The sequence below is a fragment of the Marmota marmota genome, unplaced genomic scaffold (genome assembly GCF_001458135.2).
Source record: "Marmota marmota marmota unplaced genomic scaffold, marMar, whole genome shotgun sequence".
Taxonomy (NCBI): domain Eukaryota; kingdom Metazoa; phylum Chordata; class Mammalia; order Rodentia; family Sciuridae; genus Marmota; species Marmota marmota.
In genome coordinates, this window is record NW_026000174.1 from 64,183,282 (window position 1) to 64,192,227 (window position 8,946).

At 50.8% G+C, this 8,946-nt stretch overlaps 1 long non-coding RNA gene across 1 annotated transcript; it reads left to right on the forward strand.

Moving 5' to 3' along the window:
• Positions 1-6: 6 nt before the first annotated feature.
• Positions 7-1,421, forward strand: LOC125612137. The gene is made up of 2 exons (XR_007342462.1): positions 7-609; positions 724-1,421. It is a non-coding gene; the product is annotated as an uncharacterized LOC125612137 (long non-coding RNA).
• Positions 1,422-8,946: the final 7,525 nt, after the last annotated feature.

Here is an 8,946-nt window from a genome sequence, read left to right on the forward strand (position 1 = left end):
GAGGCCTGGGGCGGTCCGAGGGCGCTGTGAAGAGGTGGCGAAGGGCTGCTGGCTCTGAGCGGCGGCCGGGGTGGGGGTCGAGCGCCGGGTTCCGTCCAAGCACTGTTGAAGCAGGAAACCCCGGCGACTCTCGGCGAAGAAAGACTGGCGCAGACGGCACCCGCCCGGCTCTTATAAGGGTCTCGGCGTCTGGTCGGCCCTGGCCAATCAGCGCAGCCCGCCTGCCGGGCCCCGCCCCTTCCTGTGGGCGCGCTCCGCGGGCGGGGGCGGGGGTACTGGGGTGCGGGTCTGGGCCTCCGTGGTCCCTGCGGGCCGTGGTGCGTTCTGGCTGAGCCTGCGGCGGGGCACTCTCTGGGCGCCCCAGTCAATGAGGGGAGGCGTCTTTGAGCTTTTAGGGTCCTCTTAGTGGGGTTACAAAGGAGACTGGAGGAGGGGCGGGAAGCCCATCCTGGGGCCCCGGCTCCCGTGGAGCCCTGGGTCTTGGAACCAAGGAGGCAGAAGGCGAGAGAATGGGTGCTTCCCAAGTCCTAAGCCAACACCCCTAGGCACTTGGCCAAGGGCATGGTGTTAAAAATCTTGGCCGTAGGGAAGCAGATTCCACACCCCGAGGTAATTACCTCGTAATGCAAGTGGAAAATGGGAGGTGGAAGCGTGGCCTGTGGGTGGTGGGTGAGTCAGGTATCGGGATGGGAAAGGGCACACTTTCTCTTCCTCCAACTCTAGGAAGGAGCACAATAGCGAAGTGGGGGCCCGCAGCCGCTCTCTCGGGCCTGACCCAGCCTTCTGATCCCAGCGACATGGCACCTTTTGCTGAAAGCAAATATGGCTCCGGGTGCAGTTTAAACAACAAAGGCTGGGCGGATCGTGTTTCCTGAGAGACCGCCTTCCTCTGGGAGTCCCCCTGAGTCTGGGGCTGAGCCACCTGGGTTTCTGAGAAAATCTCTGGTGACATTCAAAGCTCGAAGACGATGTCCGGGTTCTAAAGAAAGGAGAAGTGATTTGGATCTGGAAAAGGAGCTGATGCTCAGGCCATTTTGAAATGGCCTTTTATCTTCCCAGTCACCTTTCTAGTTGTCCTTGGAGAAAAGCTGATGGGGCTGACTGGCAGGTGACAGATCCAAGAAATTCTAGAGGGCAAAGCCACCGTGTGTGGCTTGCAGCAGTATCTCCGGCACAAAGTGGATGTACATTCGTGGGTAGCTGAACTGAGGGTTGACCACCTCTCCTAGATAAGTCCTGCATTCCACCATGTTTACTTGTCTCAAGTCAGGTGTTTTGATCCTAGTGGGAGGCCCATGAAGACCTTTTTCAGGATATTCACACATTTGCAACTGTAAGCTGGACTTCCAAACATTTCTTTCTTTCTTTCTTTCTAAGCAGCTCTACTAAAACATTAAAACAAGTTGCAGATAGAAATATGATGACTCTTTCTCAGATCTTTATCATATTCATCTTAAAACAAAGTATGTTGCTTTCAGAAAAAAAATAATTTACCAGCACGAGAGTTATAAAGGTAAGCAGGAGAAGGATGCTGGCCAAGAGGTGCCTTACTTCACCTGAGATAGGAGGTCAGGGAAGTCTTCCCTATGAATGATATTGAGCTTTGATAAATTTGAAGAAAAAGTTACTACTGGAAGGCCAAGGGGAAGAGAGAGATAGGAAAGAGAATTCCAAGCAGAGGGAACAGCCTTGCCAAGTTGTGAAGGTGTGGAAATGCATGACCTGTTCAAAGTAGCTAAAGTAACTATGTTGGCCTGGAAAGTAGTGAGATGAAAAGCTTTCCTATATAACAAAAACCATCAGTGAGAGAAATGTAATGAAAGAGATGATGAATGAAAGAAAAAACCTTCAGATACATTAGCAACAGATGTTTGAAGTACCCAGGGATAAAATTCAGTATGATGAAAACTACGTATACTACTTACACCTGGACTAGGAAAAACCAAAAACCAACTAGTATAAGGGAAGAAGCACCATCTCCTTAATGGTCAGCCTCCATTTTGTAAAGATGTCACTTCTCCCAGAAAAAGCCCTATAAATTCAGTGCGGTTTCCATAAAATGCAGTATATTTTGTGGTAAAAAAATGATAAAATGATTCTAGGGCTAGGGATATAGCTCAGTTAGTAGAGTGCTTGCCTCACATGCATAAAGCCCTGGGTTCAATCCCCAGCCTCCCCCCCCCCCCAAAAAAAAAGATTCTAAAGTTTATTTGGAGGAGTCAGTGTGTAGACTAGCTGAAAAACACTTGGTAAAAATAAGAGAGTATGAGGACTGATTTGTTTCCCTGACTTATTTATAAATTACAATATACATATATATCACAATGAGGTAAGCAATGTGGTTCTTGCACAGGAAATGACTAGATCAATGGAACAAAACAGTCCTACGCATTTATGTATGGGCACTTGGAGGGATTCAAAATTAGGGGAGAAAGAATGAGTTCAACAAATGATGTTGCAATAATTGATAATCATGTGAAAAAATGATTCAGTCTGTATTTAAAAATACATTCCAGATTAAAAGTCTAGTCCTTAGGAAATAACATCCAAAGTTTGGAGAAGAATTTATAGAAGGTTATCTTTTACAGTTCTGGTGCAGGGAATGTACCTCTGAAGCTGCCGGAAGCCGTGAAAGGACAGTTGGCAGATTTGAGTACTTAAAAAAAACCTTAAAACAAAAGACAGAAACAAAGTTAAAATAGAAGTGACAAATTGGGCTGATGTTATTTGTAAATTAAACAAGATCAAAAACCATAGTATATATTTGTAGGTATGATTCTGTGCCATATGCTTTTATTTTTCTTTTCATTGCTGGGGGTCACACTCAGGTTCTTGTGGATGCTGGGCAAGTGCTCCACCACTAAGCTACATCCCCAGCCCCATTGTTTTGTTTTTGAGACAGGGTCACAGTGTTGCCCAGGTTGATCTTGAATTCCTGGGCTTGAAAGATCCTCAGCCCCCTGATTGCTGGGAGTCCGGGCACTCGCCGGTGTACCCGGCTATATTATATACATATATTAATCACACCTTTCTGTAAGGGATGTTTGGAGGTTTTCCCTACCTCTACAGGTTGTGAGCTCCTGGAAGGCAGGTATTGCTTCTGCCTTTGTCCCTGTGTTTCCAGCATTCCCAGCATTTTGCAAGTTCTTGTTACTTGGTGCTCAGTATTTGTTGTGTGAACAGATGGATGTATGATTGAATATGGAGGATGAACTGCAGTCAGGGGAGAGGGCTAGGTATTAGTTGGGGGACAATGGCCCCACACCTCAAAAAGAAAGCAGATTTGAGAAAGATGGAGAAGACAGAACACACAGGGTGAGGTGGCTGATTGAATAACATGGGGCTTAGGAGGTGGGGAATGTGTAAGAAAGCCCCCTGGCATAGCTTTCTGGCCTGGGTAGCTGGATGGCTCGTGCCAATCACTGAGCCAGGGAGCACAGAGGAAATGCAGCTTTGGGGGAAGGCTGTTGGGAAGCCGGATGAGCTGAATTTCAGGACATCTAGGTGGATAGAGCCAGTATAAATTTGGACCCACTGGAAGGAAGTCAGTCTGCTGTAAAAAGTGAATTTCAGAAATCAGTTATGGCTCCATGCTTATTAAAACACACACGTGGCTGCAGTAAACAGCATAGCAAAACCAGGGACAGCTTGTGCTGTGGAAGGTTACTGAGGTAGGCCAGCTATGAAGGATGGAAGGGAAACTGTGCTCGGGTGTGCTTTAGCTTAGGTCTCCAGGTCACATTTGCAAAGCCTGGGTGTCAGAACTACAAGCCATCTCCAATCCTCTAGATTCTTCCAAAGACGTGGCCTGGTCTTTGGACCTTTGTTGACCAGGCTTCTGACTCCCCACCCTCCTTCCACTGTGGCTCCTCGTGACTTGGAAGAGGCTGGGAGTTTGGCTGGCCTCCCAGGACAGCTGCCTCCCAGGGCCAGGAGCAGAGGGAGGGCCTGCAGGCCACATAAGAACCAGACTGGTTGTTTCTGGAGGATCCCAGCTCATTCCAGAGCAGAGAGGGGGCTGGTGGTGAGCAGGGCTGTGAAGAGGTGGTGGAGGTGGTGGTGGAAGGCTGCTGCCCCACCATGACTCAGCACTCTGCTGATCTGGGTGGGTTGGGCTTGGGCTCCAAAAGTGCTTAGTCACAGAGGGGCCAAGACAGAAGGCCTTCAGGGCTGTGTCTTCACTGTGAGGAGGAGGAGGGAAAAGCCTCCATTTCAGAATGGGACAGACCACGGAGGCTGGATCAGGAACAAAGGGGTCCTCTTGACAGGCTTCACCTGGTGTCTTTTGGCACAAAGGGAGTGTCACTTTTCCTACCTCAGTGCCTAACCTCAGCAGGTGGTGCGACTCTCTTTCCCTTCTAGGGGTTGGTCCTCTGCAGTTACAGCTGAGGACACAGTGGACGGGAAGAGTCTGCAGCATTTCCATTTCCACTGTTTTTTTTTTTTTTTTTTTTTTTTTACAGATAAGGAGGTAAGGCTCAAAGAAGGCAAAGCTTGCTCAAGGCTGTAGAGTCAGTGGCTGGAACACAAGCTGAAAAATGTAGGACGGGGCCCGTGGAACACTGCGTGATCATTAGAAATGGCAAACGTGTCGCCGAGAGGTGTAGATGGAATAATGTTATGTGAAAACAGCACAGCCCAAAATAGTCCCCGCAAGCTGATAACAATGAGAGGGAAAAAAAATCACAAGGCTGGAAATATAGGTGAGGTTTGGAGGAGAATGGGTTGAGTGATATTTTAACTAAGGAGCTGATTTTGTAAAAGTCCGGGATTCCCCATGCAGTCAAGCATTGCAGGAAGTTAGAGTCTGGAAATTCAAAAAATTGGAAAAAACACGGCTTAACCCGATTCTGGTACATTTCTGGATGATGTAACCACCTTATTCCGAGAGCTTGTCTTTAAATGATTTCTTGAGAACCGATGAGGACACGTAGATGCTAAGTCGAGGTACTCAGAGTCCTCCTCTTCCAGAAGGTTAAGGGGCGGAATCCACAATCTGGAATATTGCAGGACTACTGAATGAGACGTTCTTTTTTTCTCTTTTTAAAAAGGCGACTCGGGCCTTACAGCTTCAGGGAAGCCTTCTCAGATGGGTGGGAGAGTCAGTTTTTGCCAGAGGCTGTATCACTTGGGCCTGGACTATTTGTTTGCTTCTCTGGACTTTGAGCTCTTTTTTACACTGTGACCCCAGCACAGGGGCCCTTCCAGTTCTGGCAGTTTTCAGCTCAGATAACTCTCCTCCAATCCTTTTGCCCAGTGGAACAGTCGGCTGTCCTTGTGGCCCACAGGCCCCTGGAGGTGGAGCCTGTGTAGCTCCCTGCTGGGTCCTCCTCAGTGACTCCTGGCACATCTGCCTATATCCTAGAAGCTTCAAGGAAGCCACCTGGCCTCTCTGAGCTTTGATTTCTGTATTTATCTGGAGCCAGGCTTCCTCCAGCACCTCCCCTTGGGGTGCCCCCACCACCACATGCCATCTGCCTGTACCCAACCTCAGGGCATGCCCACATCACCCAGTCTGTGCCCTTTGGCCAGATTGGGATAAGTGGCAGGAGGGATGCCTTGGAGAGAGTGAAAAGAGAAACGTGATTTGCAAGCCTTGGCAGGGCGTCTGCAGCCAGGGCCTGGGAGGGCCCTCTGTGGGAATGGGGACTCCAGCTGCCTTGGCCTTTCACCGTCCATCATATAGACACGCACTCACTTTGCCCACACCCCGGGGAGTCTGTGGAAGCCCAGTGCCTCTGAGCTGGTGAAGATTGAGAGGTTGAGGGGGAAGTCTTGAGTTAGAGGTCTCTGTGCAAGTCTGGGAGTGAGGAATCCCCGACTCCCCTGCAGCAGCCTGTAGGGAGCAGAGGGGAGGAGGAGACACAGAAGCTTGCTAGGAATCCAGAGTTGGCAGCCTGGGGCAGAGCGGGGTGGGAGCAAAGGGCAGCCTGGGGTGACCAAATGGCAAGTTAGCAGAGTGAGGCGGCCGGCGTGGGCAGCCAGGCAATTCCCCTCCCACCCATGAAGGTCTCTGGTGTAATTCTGGCAAACGAGCATGTTTGGCTGGGCCAGCAGATGGGACCTAATGGCCCACAGAGGGGAGTCTCAAGTGCCCTCCAAAAGAATAAGGACCCCCAAATCCTCATCATAAGCGTGGAAGAAGCCTCATTCAACTTGGGGCTGCTACCAGTGTCCCAGGCTACCTCCTGCCTGTTCTGCCTGTCGCAGCCTTACTCTCCATCACTTCTGCTTGTACCTTGTGAGACACAAAGGCAAGCATTTCAAAGCCTAGCAGGTGTGAGGCACTGGGTTCAATCCTCAGCTCCACATATAAATAAATAAAATAAAGGTCCATCAACAACTAAAAAAAAAAAAAAGTCCTGCAAGGGAGCCCCCTGACTCAGGGACACAATTGTGACTCTTCTGTGTCCCTTTACAGGCCATTCACCCCCTGGGCCTTCTCTCTTGCCTTACGAGGATGTTGCCCTCACACCTCGGGGTGTAGGAAGGCTTGCTCGGCCCAGCCCACCTGCCCCAATTTGTCTGAGCATCTACCCAGCTCAGATAGCCTCTGGGAGGTTTCCCTGGCTCCCCAGCGTTGAGACTTTCTCTTCCTCGTGCCCTCCAGGTTCTGGACACATCTCCACTGCCCCATGGTACTGCAGTGACCTTTCACACCTGCCTCCTTGCTGCAAGGGCAGCTCCTGCCCTATTCATGTTGGCGGTGACCCAGCAAAGCGCCTGCCTCCCTAGGGCGAGGGCGTGGGCTAGGTTATCTTGGCTTTACCTCTAGTCCAGCACTCACTCCCCTTTCCCGTTCTTGAGGGGTAGGCAGCCCCCCTGCCTTCTAGGCTGGTTTTTCTGCTCTCCACGTGGAAGATGCAGAGAATGAGCCAGTCATTCTGCGGTTTGAAGATTACACCATGCAGAGACCCAGGATGAGGCAAGCAGGGCTGGGAGCAGCTGGGTCATGGGGTAGTGACACCATGCTCACGGGCTTGACCATGCCAGTTCCCTTGGTGACCGCAGAGTGTTTCCTCAACTGGGACAATTTGTGGACTGTCCCAGGGGCCAGGGGAGGAAGTAAAGAAGGATGGACGTGGTCAGCTCACTACGAGAAAGAAACCCCAAGCGCTTCCTGGTAAGGGACTAGAGCATTCTTGGAGTCACTGTCATTCAGTAAGTATAATGTGCCGGCCCTGTGCCAGAGGTTTACACAAAGCACGGTGACACCTTTGTGGCTGAAACCAGCAACACCTCTGTGGAGTAGGTGGGGCAGGTCACCTGTGCTGTAAGCAGGTTCCTTTCCACAGGAGGAAGCTAGAGGTCACTGAGGTGGGGTGTCGGCCTTGCCTACGGCTGCCTGTCACCTGGATTCTCACCCAGTGCCCTGATGTGGCCATGGTGGTGACATCCTGAAATTCATGACACTAGGCCAGAGGTGTGGAGGAAGAGACCATTGAGATTCCCGTCCCTGGGGGACTTATGAAATACAGGCCTCTCTTGACATCCAGGGAGGGGTTGAGTTCCAGCAAATACATTATAAGTGCTGTGTAATAGCTGTTATGCCATGTTGTTTAGGGAACAGTGACGAGGGGAAAAGTCTGTGAATGTTCTGCACAGACACTTCTCTGTGTGTGTGTGTGTGTGTGTGTGTGTGTGTGTATGTATGTTTTCCGTCTCTGGTTGTCTGAATCTCCTGATGGGAACCTGCTGATCGGGAGGCTGACCACATGCACCTACGTGGGGAGCAGCTCCTGCAGCCCAGGGTCCCAGGCAGAGGTGAGCCAGCTCTCACCTTTGACCAACTTCAAGACGCCTGGGTCGGCAGTTGGCACTTTGAAAATATTCGTTGTGTAGCCAGTTGTGGTGGTGCCCGCCCGTAATCCCAGTGATTTGAGAGGCTGAAGGACCTCCAGCCTGGAAAACTTTGCAAGATCCTGTCTTAAAACAAGTAATAGAAAGGGATGCAGCTCAGTGGTGGGGCACTCGTGGGTTCAATCCCAGGTTTAAAAAATAAAAAGTACTCACTATGATCTTGCTAACAGCAAAGCTTTAAAAATTGCAAAATTAACAGTCTGATTGGCTTGGTAACGGAGTCTGCTTGGTGCAGATCTTGTCATTCCTTGGAAGGCACCATGGGGAATGCCATGGCACGGCGCAGTCAGCAGACTTGAGTTTGGTCCATGGCTGACAGGCCTCCGCGGTAACTGGGCAGGCTGGGGACTTCTGGCTGTTCCGTGGCACCCCTGAGCAGGGCAGCTGGGTCTAGGCCCACTCTTGGTGGCGCTTTGGGGTGTGCTACTAAAAGGTAGCAAGAAAGGCTCCTCAGAACTCCCTGCTCCCCGAGGGCTAGGCTGTTCCCCAGGGCCTGGGCGGGGGCACATTTCTGGGAGCTTAAGCAATGCCTCCGGGAAGATCTCAAGGCCCCTCAGTCCTCCTGGGATCTGAGAACCCACTAACTTTCCCACAGAACCTCAGGCCACTTGGGGCTGGAGCTGATGACAGGTCGGGGAGTGTAGGGTCCTTCACCTCCAAACGGGGCGGTGCCCGCTCCTGGGTAGGGGCCTGAGCTCTCTCTGTGGAGGACTCACCGCCTTTTATGTGAACCTGTGGTCTCAGGCTTAGAACCCCGTTGGCCTGAATCTGGCCCGGCAGTGCCTTCCCGAGGAAGGCTGTCGTAGACAGCTTTCATTCCCATTTCTGTTTCCGGCTGCCTGGGTGATATTCTAACCCCCTTCCAACATCCTGCCTTTTAAAATTAACTGGAATCATTGTGTCAAACTAAGCAGCTCTATTTTTTTTTCTTTTTTGCTCACCTGTCCACCTCTTTTCAATATTGTGGGTGTATGTGCAGTGACAGGAATTCAGATCTCTCTCTCTCTCTCTCTCTCTCCCTCTCTCTCACGGTCTGGATTTAGTGATTTCTCCAGATTCATAATACCTACCCCCAATGCCCACCCT